This window comes from Cryptomeria japonica, chromosome 7 (assembly GCF_030272615.1).
Source record: "Cryptomeria japonica chromosome 7, Sugi_1.0, whole genome shotgun sequence".
NCBI lineage: Eukaryota > Viridiplantae > Streptophyta > Pinopsida > Cupressales > Cupressaceae > Cryptomeria > Cryptomeria japonica.
In genome coordinates, this window is record NC_081411.1 from 835,244,824 (window position 1) to 835,259,628 (window position 14,805).

Sequence of the window (14,805 nt, forward strand, 5' to 3'; positions counted from 1 at the left end):
ATTTAGGTTGGGAGCTCTATGCGGCATCCATAGCTTACTGTTTCTATCATATCATTTAAATAATCTCTCATTTTACCCTAATTTTATAATTACATTATAATTCAACTAAATGAGGAGGAATCTATTGGAATCAATGAACACTCATAGGAGGGAGGTGAATCAGTGTTCTACTACTTGTATATGGTGAAAATGAAAACAATAATAACAATATTAAAAGGCTAAATGAATTCAACCACAAAAACCCTAGCCTAACAACAACAAAGATCCACCATAACATATGAAGATTACCTAAGACAATGCAAATCAAATGAAATCACAAAGATTATACCATCACATGTCCAATAGGGTTTGGATCTCCATTCTTCCTATCTCCATTGATCTTGCTTGATATATTTGCTCTCAGATTTTATGTGCACAAGAGCTCAACAAAGAACGGAATGTGGTTGCAAGTAGGATCGCATATGCCAAGTAGTCAAATTGATCAAGTAGTTAGGTAGTTAGGGTTTGATAATGAAGGAAGAATCTTCTTGTATAGAAGACACAATATGAAATGGATGGATAAGATTGAGAGGTGTAAAAGGAGGTCGGCTATGATTAGAGGGTAGGTAAAAGAAATAATAAAATAATGAAAGGGGTAAGTAGTGTATGAATTAAGAGATGAATGACATGTGTCATGGGTAGAAAAGACTAATGAATTAATTAAATAAATAAAGATTTATTTAATTAATAGAAGAAGTGGGATCAATTAAATAAATAAGATATTTATTTAATTTAGGAAAAGGGTAATTTAAATAAATAAAAGTATTTATTTAAATGAGAAATAAGGTTAGAAGAGGATAAATGAATTAATTAAATAAATAAGGATTTATTTAATTAATAGAAGAATTAGGCTAAAGATAATTAAATAAATAAAATATTTATTTAATTAGACATGACAATTTTAGGTGTCTACATTTTGCCCCTCTTTGAGACAATGCGGCTTGTCGCGTTGTTTCAAAGAAAATAATATGAACTGATACAGAGTTGCCCCAAGATGGGAATGATATGCCCCCTCGAGAGATTGGATGAAAAAAGTCTGAAAAGATCGCAGACAATCTCTCGATAAGAAAGACGGGATAGAAAGGACTAACCGGATAAAGTGACAGAGTCACGGGATAAAGAAAACTGACTCGGGAGACGAGGGCTAGGGCTAGGGTAGTCTATAAGATAGACCACGAGGGAAAATACATCCTCATTGTCATCCACACATCCACAAGAGCAGAGTGCAGAGTGAAATAGAGCAGCAGCAGTCAGCAGCGATGGCTTTGATTCACAGATTCGAATGCGTTCACCGATATCAGAGGCCAGCAGAGGCAGGAGAGCCGGTAAGTACCACAAAACCTCCTTGTACGTTGTTGCATTTATTGTTGTCATTAATGCATGGTAGATAGGATAATAAATGCACTCTAGGTTAGGGTCCAAAAAATGTCAAAAACATCCAGGCGCGTCTGCGTTGGTGCCAGGCGCGTCTGTGTTGGATGGGCACATCTGTGTTTGTGCCAGGCGCGTTTGTGCGGGAAAAGGCGTATGTGCATAATGCGGTCACGTCTGTGCTATGCAAGCGCATCTGTGCTAGGCAGGCACGTTTGTGTCTTGCAGGCACGTTTATGCAGAGCATAGGCACGTCTATGTGTTTCAGGCGCGTCTATGTAAAACAAGCACGTTTATGCAATCTATAAGCGCGTTTATGTCATGAAGGTGCGTTTATGTCTTCAAGGTCAAATCGGCAGTTCTGTGATGAACATACACTGTCGACTGGATAAGCTGCTGAGAGGATACACTCAAGCAGGTCCTCTAGGGTAGACTAGGATAGGTCGAGGCACTTTGTGATGAACAGTGAGTACCAAGACATAGAGAGTACTTTGTGATGAACAGGGAGTACAAATATGAGCAGCACTTTGTGATGAACAGTGAGTGCAAATGTGAGCAGCACTTTGTGATGAACAGGGAGTGCAAATGTGAGCAGCACTTTGTGATGAACAGGGAGTGCAAATGTGAGTAGCACTTTGTGATGAACAGGGAGTGCCAAACACGTAGTACTTTGTGATGAACAGGGAGTACCACTAGGATAGAAGCAACACTTTGTGATGAACAGTGAATGTCACTAGGATAGAGTACCATATGCACTTAGATAAAAAGTAGCATTTTGTGATGAACATTGAATGCCACTATGACTAACATGATTGATTTGCTTCACTACAGGAGTATTTGCCTATGCTGGAGTCACGGGAGAGATTCCCATCGAATTAGAGGTTGTGACCTGAGCTGACCTTCAAGGACAGAGCTACTATTGAGGCTATGGGTTTGAGACATATTCTATATGTGCCTGAGTTTTGAGTGAACATGGGATTGTTGACTACACTGGCGGAGAGGTGGCACTCTGAGACTTGCACGTTTCATTTGCCGATGGGTGAGATGATAGTCACCCTGGAGGATGTATACCGGATTTTGAGGATACCGATCGATGGGGAGCTGATTCCCTACGATCGAGATGGAGACAAGGAGGCCCTGAGATGAGTGTTCCGGGACCCAGGACTGGAGATGAGGGCAGGGCATGTGGCATGGGATGCCATGACATAGACAGGATTGGCACTACCGGCAGTGATAGGAGGAGCGATCAGTGGGTTCTTGTGTCCGGATAGAGCGACACAAGGGTTGGCTATGGGTTGGGGGAGCACCTTGGAGACACTGGTGACATGGTACACCAAATATACTTGGGGACCATGTGTGCTGGCACACCTATATTATGAGCTTCATCAGTTTGTGTACCATGGGTTAGTAGGATTGGGCTGCGGGGTCACATTGTTACAGGTGTGGGCCTATGAGCATCTACTAGTGACATGACCGATACATTTAATGGGCAGAGGTCATAGACGCAGTTTCATGCATTTGTATGACATGATCACCTCGCAGCCACGGATTGGCAGGTTGGAGTACTGGCGGCAGGCCATAGATGAGATTGATACAGTTATATGGAGGTCGTACTTGGGATGCGAGCAATGGGAGGATGATGCAGTAGAGCTACCCTACATCTTCTGGAGTAGGTATCTGACTGGGTGGACGCCCTATGTACTGGAGAGGCAGCTAGTGGATAGGGTGGGCAGGCAATTTGGTAGGATCTAGTGGATGCCACGGGGTTCAGGCATGTACGCATGGACGGTCAGGGATCAGGCGCAGTTTGGGCCGTTACTATCATATGATCAGGTTGTTACACAGCTAGTGGAGATGATGCCCCTACCCTGGGATATATGGCCAGATATCAAGGATGCCAGCATGGATGTAGAGTACACAGCATATTGGGTCGAGCATCCATTCCCACGCCTGACAGATCTAGGAGAGCCACTAGATGGAGATGGTGGTGGGGATGGTGATGATGATGGAGATGATGGGGGGAGAGGCCAATGGAGGAGGTGGGGTGCAGTTGGAGAGAGGAGGGTGGCACCGTGGAGGGAGGGTGGAGAGGACAGACAGGTGCGGATTGTGAGGGGTCACGGTGGATTACCGCTATAGGTGCCAGCAGCACAGGGTCCCAGACAGGTGCAGGGACAGGGACAGAGGCAAGTACAGGGGGCTGAGGCGGAGGAGGTTGAGCTGGTTGAGCTAAGAGAGATCTACTAGGGATAGGCAGATGAGATTCAGGACCTAGAGAGGGAGAGGGATAGACTCAGGAGGCGGCCCAGAGATATTGAGCGGGAGCGGGACCAGGCCATTCAGTGCTACACAGAGGTTGAGACAACACTGAGGGCTAGGAGGCAGGAGGCAGAGGACACAGGGGTTGGATATGCCTATGTCCTGCGGGCAGGGGAGGAGATTTCCTACTGGTGGGATCTCTATTATGGTGTAGTGCCAGCTGATCAGCGGGCGAGGAGCTTCCATAGACCATCGCAAACAGCAACAGCTACGGGAGGGAGCCGGAGGAGACAGGCGTCTAGTGGTGGGGTTATGGGTCCTCTACCACCACTAGATAGAGGGGATAGGAGGGATGATCCTGGGGCGGGTCCTTCTAGGGCTCAGACTCCGTCGAGGCCAGGTGGCTCCGAGGGAGGGAGTTCATCATAGCCATAGAGGGCTCCCTATGTATCAGTATTGTACCATTTTTGTATGATGATGTAGACACCTGCGGGTGATTGTAGCCATATGATTTTGACATCATTGTATCATGACACTTTTGATTTATATGAGATGATTCATTTTTTGCGGCAGCTATATGCATGTGTAGCTGTGTGATGAGATGTTCTTATGTGATGCTTATGATATGGATGCAAATATGTACATGATGAAATGCCATATTTTTGTTCTTTTATGTTTTATATGTTATGCAAATGCAATTGTGAATGTCTGTAATGCAGATGAATATGATAATGCAAATGTAAATTGTGCTAACAGGTGTTGTGTGCAGGATGTGATGCAGTTGTGATATCTATATGTATGTATGAAATGCTTATATGTGGTAATGTAGGTGCAACTACATGAAATGCAAATGTTTTTGGTGTGTCATTATACTCAGTCATGTGATAGCAGGCTACGCATTCTCGAGAAGGATGATGGAAGTCAATCAAGAAAGGGGGATGAAAGATAGAAGATATGAAAGTGAAAGAGCTTCTTGTGCGTTATCATCATTGAGCTTTATTATGGCAAGTAGGTTATGACAATCGAGGCATATGTTCGACCCAAAAAGTCATTGTACTTGTTTGCATGGAGATAAGACAGTCACAAACAAGGAATGCCCCAGTTCACACTAGACTCTCAATGTCCTCATATCCTTGGACAAGTCATAGCATTACTAAAAGACAATCCACAGACAGCAAATACAAATAGGTGACGATACCCCATCCTCGCCTTTCTAGTCAAAGACATCCTGGAGATAAAATCTCTAGTCAAAGACATCCTGGAAAAGCTAAAAGACATGTCACCAAAAGATAAAATCAAAAGAAAACCAAGACTCGACACCAACATCCACTGTAGTCCTCAAGTTTAGTGTCTCTTGTCACTTGTATAAGTCTTATTTGATTGTGATCACAATGTTTACTTTCACAAAAAGGATAGATAGCACAGAACCATATGTTGTCTGAGTCTGTTGAAAGATTTGATTTGTTGAAGCCCATTGTTGTTGTTGTGTCTTATCTGAAACTGACTGAATCCATGAAACTGATACTTTATTGCAGAGAAGACAAAACTTTATTGCGGATCTGCGATGCAAATGTTGCTTTATTGCAGATTATGCGCGGATAGACTGAAGGAAACTGGAAGAAACTGTACTCCTCGAAACATGTGATGTTCTTAGTTCCACACCCATCACTAGACATAGGATTTTCCTTAGCCACAGATAGGATCTGATTTATTATGGATGGAAAGGGAGGTGAAAAGGGATTATTATGAATGGCTAACCAATCTTAGGTAGATCAATAACAAGCCATGATGGGAATGTGTAAATTTATTATGAACGAATAAGTTGTGAGTGTGTGCAAAGTGAAGGATGAAATGGAATCCTGAAGGAGGGAGGAGAAATGTCTCTACGCATGGTGCTAGTGACCCAGTTTTCACCATGGTACTTGCCCAGGGCGCCACCAAAGTGGTTTTCACCATTGGACGAAATTATTTCTCTTTACTTTTTTTGATTTTTCAATGTTTTTTGTGTCACAAGGCGCCTGTTTGCCAGGTTTTTACCAAGTAACGATTTTTTTGTTTTATAATTTTTTTGTATTTTTGAATTTTTTGAATTTTTTTGTATTTTTGAAATTTTTGATTTTTTTATATTTTTGAAATTAGGATACTCTGAAGAGCTATGTGTCAAACTTGTGAAGGTGCATGTTGTTGATAGGATCCTCCAAAGGTTCACCTTCTGTAGTTGAGAGCTAATATGCACCAGATCCATATGCTACTGTAATGATGTAAGGACCAAGCCAGTTTGGTTCAAACTTGCCCTTCTTCTCTCTGTCTTGCTGATTTTTAGGATTTTCTCTTAGAACTAAGTCACCCACCTCAAATGTATGAGGCTTAACCTTGTGATTGTAACTGCATTGTTCCTTGATTGAATGATGTGTAGCTTGAGTGACTGTCTTCCTTGATGAAGGAACTGAGATAGAATTACTAGTGTGTGGACTACATAGGCCCATATGCGTGTCACCTAAAGAAGTTTGGGCATCCCTGATAACAAAGTCCTTCAAGGAAGTTCCATTAAAGGTCCATGATGTATCGCTAGAAGGGAAAGGATGTATGGAACAAGTGGATGAGTGATGAAGGCTTATGATTGTGAAAAGAAGTGAAAGTAGGATAACATGATGGAGACTTAGGATCAACAAGTATTCTTTATGACTTGAAATTTTAGAACTTTTGCCCCCAGTTATTTTGATATTAGGGGAGATCAACTCTTATTCTTTTTTCTTCATATGATTTTTATCCTTGACTTTGATTTTTGCAGAGTCCAATAGCTTTTGATTTTGATTTGGACTGAAGGACTTTTCTTTATTTTTGACTTTTAGATTTTTCTTTTCAAAGCTTGATTTGTCATCCCCAATGAGTAAGGGCTTTTCTAATTCTCATTGATCCAAGTCTAGGAGTAGAGTGGAAATGGAATGAGTGGATGATATGGTAAATCTATGTGAGTTCTCAAGAGGTTTGACGATACGCTCAATAGATTCTTTGTTGGAACTACTCTTAGGACTATTGATACCAAGAGGTGCTTGCACCACTAGAGTAGATTTGCATTTAGACTTAGTAGCCACAACAATAGGTGGTTCACACCCAATTCCTTGGCATTGCAAATTGTTTGTAGGTTGTTCCTGTCGACTGAATACCTTAGGAGATAGTGGGAGTTGATCAACATGAAAGATATACTCACCACATCCCAAGTCTTTAAACTTGAATTTTTTTTTGAGCTTTGTTTGTTTGGATGTAGAAGCTTTTAATGATTCTGGATCCACATATGTTGATGAAGGAATAGCTTCTCTATTGACTGGGATTGTTATTTCTGATCTAGGTCGCAGATTGTTGCAATAAATGAATGGATTTGGGTCAGCTTTTACGGTCACTTCAACTCCATTGTGAGGAAACTTAATGCATCGATGATATGTAGATGGGACTACGCTCATTTCATGAATCCATGGGCATCCCAAGAGTATGTTGTATGTGAGATCAAGGTCAAGGACTTGACAAACCACATCTTTTGTAACTGGCCCAACCCTGAGAGGTAAGGTGACTGTTCCTTTGGATGAACGCTCTTCATCATCATATGCTTTGATAGTAATTTTGTTTGTAGAATTCACAACTTTGTCAGAATATCTCAATTGTTTAATAGTGCTCAATGTACAAATGTTTAGCCCTACTCCTCCATCTATCAGGACTCGTTTGATTCTATGTTTGTGTATAAAGGCTTCAATGTGTAAAGGTGCATTATGTGGCTGACTTACAGAGGCGTCATCAGCTTCTGTGAATGTAAGGGAGTGTGGAATGGAAAGGTATCCCACCATGGCTTGAAACTGGTCCATGTTCAGATTAGTAGGAACGGTAGTTTCTCTCAAGATTTTGTCAAGAATGGATTTATGTGCGGGGGATATGCGCAAGAGTTCAAGTATGGAGATGAGCGCGGGTGTCTTCCCTAACTGTTCTACAAGGTCATACTCAGGTTTGGTTGATGAGGAAGTGGTGTTTTTAGCTGGAGCACCTTGCAAAGTGAATTTACCTCGATGGGTTGTAACATGACATTCAGAGGTAGGTTCGGAAGAAGATCCAACGCCTTTCAGAATGATCTTGGGTCTCTGGGTAGAATTCTCAGGGGTTTTGTCCTTGATGATAATGGTAGAGACATAATTGTCCATTGAGATGTGATTGATGGTTGAATCATAGTTATAAGATGCTTTGGTATAGTTGGTTTGGTTATCTATGGCTGCAGCTTTTCCCTTGTCATGCTTTGGGAATGGTTCCTTAAACATTTCATGTTCTTGATTGGATGAGTGTCCTTCAATCTCAATGTCACCTCTATCAATGAGATCTTGTATGATGTTCTTCAGTCGATGGCAATTTCCCGTCTTATGACCTTTTCTCTTATGAAATTCACAATACTCATCATCATTCCACCAATTTGGTTTAACCTTTGGTTCATATGGAGGAAAATCTGGAACTGTGATTACTTTGTTTGCCACTAGCTTTTTGAAAACTTACTCAAGTGGTTCTCCCAATGGAGTGTACTTCCTTCATGATTTAGAAGTTGTTTGAGTATTCACCTGATTTGATCCGGAAAAAATGAATTTGGGTCACATTGTGTTGGCATCAACAACACCATCATTGACTGTGTTCTTGTTTTTATTCCAAAATCTTGGCTTGTCTTTTCCTTTAAAGTCATCTTTGTTTTCCTTGAATATCTTAATGACTCCTTGTTCAATTAGGACCTTCTCTGTTGCTAAGCCTTTTTCAATGACGTCCTTGAAGGTGGACAAACAAGCTTTCCTTAAGTCATAACCAATCTCTTTGTTAACATTTTGGGTGAACATTTCTACCATTTGTTTTTGTGGAATTTCACAAGAGCATCTGCTGGCTAGATTCCTCCATCTTTGTAAAAATGATGCAAAAGACTCTCCCTCTTTTTGCTTGGTGTTGCACAAAGTAGTGACTGATATGTCTGTCTCTATATTGTAGGAGAAATGTTGAATAAATGCCTCTACTAAGTCACCCCATGACTTAATTCCAGGTGGAAGTTGGGAGAACCATTCCATAGCTTGATCGCCTAGGCTCTGTGGGAATAATCTCATCAAATATGTCTCTTCTGCTGCTATCTCAATGCAAGCTATGAAAAACTGCCTTATGTGTGCCTTAGGATCCCCTTTTCCTCTATACTTATCAAATTTAGGCGTCACAAAGTGTGTAGGAAAAGGAGGCATTGGAATGCTCTTGTCAAATGGATAAGGACATATGTCTCTCATTGTGTATGTTGGCTTCGGTGTATTTATGTCCTCCATTTTCTTTTGTAAGTCCCTGATTTATTGCTCCAAATTGCTCTTAGGTGGAGATCGACTTCTTGGACCATACCCCATGCTTGAGGCACCAATTGGAGGAGAAGCATGTTGCATATATGGATGATATTGAACATACACATGTTCATATGGAGGAGGTCTATAGTGATGCTGCATATATGGACCACTTGGTATAGATTCATGTTGAGGAATGAAATATCTATTTTGTCCATGTATACCATACTCTACAGGCATGTCATGTTCTAATGTGTTGCCCCCAAATTTGACCCGGGGTTTCCTTGTGTCCAAATTTTGAGCATGCCTTTGAATATCCAATTGCTTTGGTGGTTGATCCTTAGCATTGATATGTGATTGAGCATATTTCTCTGCATAAGACTTCCATAATGGTCTGCAAAGGTGAGTATCATATGCTTGACCATGTGTATGTGGGACCTCTGGTTTTTGAAACAAAGATGATGGTGATTCAGGCACAAGATGCAATCTTCTATCGCCTCCACTATTAGGCCTCCTTTGATCCATGTTGGAGTGAGGTTGTTGCAAAGGTTGATTTTCCATTATTTGAGACATGTCAAAATCATGAGGTATCTTGGCTCCACTTTGTGCCATCATTTGTAAGAAGTATTGTCTATCCCTCCTCATTATTTCCTCAACCAATCGATTGAAACGGGGATCCATAATGGATTCTTCCACATCTGTTGAATGTACTGAAAAGTTGTCCATATCATCATTGTGTGTATCATTGTTGTTTGTAGTGTCCATGTTCTCAACATTTGGAATGTTTCTATAGGCATCCATGTCAGGTAATGTAGTATGATCAGAATTGAAAAAGATATCATTGTCATACTCATAAGAACTCATGTTTGCGGACTCTTGAGCCTCTTTAGTTTCTCTCCTAGATTTTTGAAGACGGGTTTCAACCATGAACTGGTATTGACCGAGATGTGTGAGACTAGATGAAAATGGAAAGAGTATGGAAGACTAAGAGTTGGATGGAATGTAAATGAATCTGAGGTGTACTTGCAATGTCCAAAGTGTAAGACCAAGTATGTATGTAGTAGAGTAGGTGTGGCTTCCAAAGAGAGGATAGTTTCTATTGATGAGGTAAGTTGACCTTGACTCTAAGTAAGACCAAATGAGACCCAAAGGTGATAGACCTTGATGAGGGACCATTTAGCAAAATGTTGTTGTATGTAGTATGTTGACAAAGTATGATGAGGACAAGCAAGTGACCTTTTGACTCAAGTTTAGACAAATATAAATTTAATGCAAGATGTAAAGCAATGATGGACTTTGTGAGACCCAAAGACAAGTTGAATGCTAGATGAAAACCTGGAGAAACAACCTAGGAAGCTCACGAATTCCGAAACTGATTGCTCTTATTTGTTGGACTGTAAAAATTTTCTAATTTGTGAAGTTGTTGGTTGTGACCAAATCTGAATGTTTGACTATTTTTCGTGACAAGAGGACACAATGTTGATGAGGACTCAATGTTTGCAAGTGTTTAGACTCAAAATGACTCCAAGAAAAGTGTGTTGTTTGATGTAAAAATGTTTTGCATACACTTGAAGACACAAAAGACACAATGTTTTGATGTTTGGTCTTGAATGTTTTGAATGTTTAAAATAAGTCAAACACAATTCTTATGGCTGGCCAAGATAATAGTTGTTGATCCCACATGAGGTTTTACCCCCGAGGCTACGCTATTCAGAGGGGATACTTAGATGCTTGACCTCACTGGCTCCACCCTCGGCACTCACTTCTCGGATCAGCCAAGTATCAATCCCCACAAAAACTCCCCGTGGCGAACTTTGTATCTCTACTAAGAACCGTATGTGTGTGGGCCGCTACCAAAGGTCCGACCTCCTGCCCCAACAACTAGAAGGATTTGGGCTTCTAAAACAAAAAGGTGCTAGTAAGGGCATCCGCTCGTGTGGCCATACATGCAGCACTTTTAGCTCTGTAAATACAGAAGGCTCCCAGCCGGTAGGGGTTATGCCCTACAACTGATCAAATAAATTTGATCAAACGGGTTTATGGGGAGACATAGTGTCGGTATGAACTAATCAGCACACGTTATCCATAGTTTTCACCATGAATACAGTTGTTTATAGTGGTTTGGAAGAGGTGGGTTTTCCTCGCTACCACTTGGGTCGTTCTCTTCTCACTAGTAGTCATAATGACCACATGGGAAGACAGGCCCTCTAAAGATTAAACAAAAAGAGCCTATTGCTCAAGGCACAAAAGACAATGATTCAATTTTAGTGCACCAATTGAAGTGTTTGCTAGTCTATGAGAACAAGGCACACAATAAAAATCAAAAAACCCTTGCCAAGGACCTGCAACAAAGATTTATTAGTAGTTTGGATTGTTTGAAATAATCACCCCTTCCTGCAAGCACACAAGTTAGGTAAAATTTAAATCCAAAAGACTTTGTGAAAATAGGGGCCTTCAACCAAATGATTTTGCTTTCAAGACAAGCTGCACCAATTTCGTTAGCTAGATCTGTAAATGTTAGCTCAAAATAAACCAGATCTGAAACATTAAATGACCAAAAACTGAATCAATAAAACCCAAAAAATGAAATCAATGCACACAGACGTGGTTATACAACACAAACGCTATTATGTCCAACACAGATGCATTTCTGCAGCCACAAACGCGGCTCCAGAACCCAGACGCGACTTTTGGACACAGACGCATCTAAAAACACCGCAGACGCAACTGAGGAACACAGACGCGATTTTCAGAATCTACAAAATAAAATACTGTCGAGGACATAGACGCGATTCCAGATGTCACAGACGCGGCAGAAAACCAAAAACGCGATCCGAAAGTACACAGGCGTGAAAATACCAAAATGTCGTTGAAAATGTCAGATCTGCAACTTCAAAATACAAAATCTACAACAAAATGTTAAATGCAAAAGGGACAAGAGTCCCACTGGGCGTGCCAAAATGTATATGGTGAAAATGGATAACAATAATAACGATATTGAAAGGCTAAATGAATTCAACCACAAAAACCCTAGCCTAACAACAACAAAGATCCACCATAACATATGAAGATTATCTAAGACAATGCAAATCAAATGAAATCACAGAGATTATACCATCACATGTCCAATAGGGTTTGGATCTCCATTCTTCCTATCTCCATTGATCTTGCTTGATATATTTGCTCTCAGATTTTATGTGCACAAGAGCTCAACAAAGAACGGAATGTGGTTGCAAGTAGGATCGTATATGCCAAGTAGTCAAATTGATCAAGTAGTTAGGTAGTTAGGGTTTGATAATGAAGGAAGCATCTCCTTATATAGAAGACACGATATGAAATGGATGGATAAGATTGAGAGGTGTAAAAGGAGGTCAGCTATGATTAGAGGGTAGGTAAAAGAAATAATAAAATAATGAAAGGGGTAGGTAGTGTATGAATTAAGATATGAATGACATGTGTCATGGGTAGAAAAGACTAATGAATCAATTAAATAAATAAAGATTTATTTAATTAATAGAAAAAGTGGGATCAATTAAATAAATAAGATATTTATTTAATTTAGGAAAAGGGTAATTTAAATAAATAAAAGTATTTATTTAAATGAGAAATAAGGCTAAAAGAGGATAAATGAATTAATTAAATAAATAAGGATTTATTTAATTAATAGAAGAATTAGGCTATTAGGAAAAGGGTAATTTAAATAAATAAAAGTAATTTATTTAAATGAGAAATAAGGCTAGAAGAGGATAAATGAATTAATTAAATAAATAAGGATTTATTTAATTAATAGAAGAATTAGGCTAAAGATAATTAAATAAATAAAATATTTATTTAATTAGACATGACAATTTTAGGTGTCTACACTACTTACTAACTTATAAAATTGATTCTTTAACCACCAGATGTAAAAAACATAAACCATAATGCAGAAACACAAAACAAATAACCACACAACCATAACACCATTTTTTTTACGTGGAAACCCGAAAAGGGAAAAACGATGGTAGGATTGAGTACCCAAAATATTATTATACTATGGCCAGTAGTAAAACAATATTACAAAAGTGGAATGCACTTGCATTTAGGCACACTGCCTATAGCTCACTAAATAATTACAAAATAGGGTTGTAACCTTGGAGGACTCACTATCCTACAATGAGATATAGAAGTAAATACAATGTCTAAACAAGAGTATAGTATCTACAAATGCTAGGAATCAACTCTGGTTAGGTTTAAGAATGATCCGATGTCAATGCTCTTTTCTTCTCTGCTACATGTATCGGATCATGAAAGCTTAAGATGCGCATGTGAAACTACACTCAATCGCTTCCAACACCATCTCACATCCACACACTATATCAAAATGATCATTCAAGTTGATCTTATATATCCACACCACCAAAATAGATCTCCAACTAGTAGGCTTCTCAAAACTACAAAATATGAAATGTGTAGGCTCATGTCAGCTCACACTATTGCAAATCCATATACCGGACCTAAAACATATGATCACAAGCTTCCAATAGTTTAGCCCAATCACCTCAAACTCATCAATATCCACCTGAATCACCTCAATAATCTAGACCACACGCTACACCATCAAATAAGAGAATAACCTTGTCTTTCTGCAATACTAGATACCGAACCATGAAACTTTCTCTATAATCAACATCGAAGGCTAGAATTGCATGATAAGTTGTCTCATACATCCAATCATCTATTCCAATTACCACAACCAAAACTGCATCACTAGAAATGAATAATGCTCACCGGATCCATACATTGTGTTCCACTGACCAGACTTATGCTACATGAATAACCAAACTTACTCAAGACTTCTGGTAATCTCAATCTCCATGTACCGGATAGGATTCCTAAGTTGAGTTGTCATCAATGACAACCCCTAAGTAATCTCCATGCATCTAACACCATCAATCTCCACCTAAACATTGTTTTTTTCAAACAGAATCAACCACACCCCAATTTAATCTAATCAGAATCTCAATCTCTTTCCTATTAGGATTGAGCTTAGATCTAGTGGGTTTGATCAACTTTCAATATATGTGCGTTAATTACAGCAGAGACAAAAACAACAGTGTGGGTTGTCGACTGAATGACTACGGCTTCTTGCTATTAATCCCCAAATTTACAAATCAAAAATACATAAGCACATGTCAGTCTGATTTTTGATATCTCTAATGGAAGAGATAGAGAATACTCTCTATGGCAGATGTTATGGACTCAAACTCAAAACACTTAGAACCTATGAAGAATCTAGACTCTATTTGTCCACATTGCATCCGCTAGGGCTTATTTATAGTAGATAAGTGATCAGAATAGTCATTTTAAGGGAATATGACTTAGTATACTAGGTAAACCAGTTATAAAAAAAGGAGGTATATCAGCAATAAACCAGTGACATTGATTGTCCTTGTACAAATATTCCCTTTCAGCAAAATTCCTTTAGTCACTATAGACATGGTATTCATCATTACTTGTTGATGATGAGTTGGAGGCTGGTGAAGGTAGTGGTGGTGTCACTTCTCCATTATCAAATACCTATTCCCAATTTAATGGTTTCCATTTGGAAAGTATCTAAAATTTGTGTCATATGTTCCAATATTGGATATTATTGTCATATATTAATTGTGGGGAAAAGAAGGATTCTCATTTTAGTTTTGTCTTAACAATAAACCTTGTGACAATTTTCCTTCTAAGTGAATATTCAGGATCTATATTTACCTAGTCTGGTCCAGCATAAGTAAGGAAATCTAATATTTCTTGTGTTATTGGTGCAGAACAA